Raw genomic sequence first — 1,363 nt, forward strand, 5'->3', positions numbered from 1 at the left:
AATATAAAAAGAAGTCATTTAAAAAGATAGGAGGACCCTCCTCTACTCACTCTATTTCTCTTCTTATTTATATTATCAATTGAAAAGACCAATACGTGTTTTAAATATTAATACAGAAAAAGGATCTTGAAAAGGAAGTACAGGTATCAATCTTGTAGAAAAATATATCAGTATCACTGGCCACCTGTCAACAAAACCTCACCGACCGATTGACCGCCAACTTACCTACCAACTAACCACCTATGACAAACGTTGGACATGGACTGACCAATTACCCAGTTAAAGTCCCAAACCAACTGCTAACGTCAATCAAACGACAACCCGACAACCTACCCCCTATCCAATTGCTGGCAACACTAACCGACCTAACCCGATCGATTGGCTACTCCTTGACCAACCAGCTATTGACCTATCTCAACCTATCAATCTATTATCGATCCACCTGACCCATCACCCCACGACTAGCCTATGTCAAACTGCCACTGACTGACCTCGGCCAACACAAATAGATGACCTACCATTGGTCGACGTTAGTGGAACGACTCAGTCGATCATGAAACAACACTTGGCCACCTAACCTATCAAAACCTTAATCGAGTGTTGGACAACTCCAAACTATGAAAGTTGACTCGATCACCCATCCCTAAACCTAGACGTCTGTTATTCGACCATAAATGACTCCTTTAGGCCACGAGAGTGTTTGGCCCTAGTTCCATTAGGCTCACTGGGGAGTTTGTCTCCTCGACCTTTTTGTGTGGTTCATTGTCCTTGTGAATATTTTGGAATGTACCACAGAACTATGACCAAGTCCATATCGGGTTGATGCTATTGACAACATTATATATGTTTTTTCTTTCTTTAATTTGATAAAATCTTTAACATTTATTATAAGAATGTTAGATATCATTTTTTGTTTCATAATATGAATAAAGCATAGACAAACAGTTTATTTAAGAAACTTATAATTTCGTAATATTGTTAGGTGTAAAATTACCAATTTAAAATTTTAAAAGCATTCTATTGTAGTTTATCTAAATGTTCAATTTAAAATATGAAATTCTACCCATATTCAAATTGGTTCCTAATTTTACTTTTTATACAAATCAGTCTCTAAAATTTTTAATGTAAATCAAATTGGGTAATTGCTACTTTATAGGTCACAGAGATCATATATAAGGTTAGAATGACCTTACTCTTAATTCTTTGAGAAAAGGACAATTTAGTCCCTGACCTTTTAACCCGAGGACATTTTCGTCCCTGAGCATTGAAAAATACATTTAAATCCCTGACGTTCCTTAAAATAAGACCGATCAGTCCCTCCGTCCATGAGCCATCCTCAGAACGGACGGAAAACGCTGAGATG

This window comes from Arachis ipaensis, chromosome B05 (genome assembly GCF_000816755.2).
Source record: "Arachis ipaensis cultivar K30076 chromosome B05, Araip1.1, whole genome shotgun sequence".
NCBI lineage: Eukaryota > Viridiplantae > Streptophyta > Magnoliopsida > Fabales > Fabaceae > Arachis > Arachis ipaensis.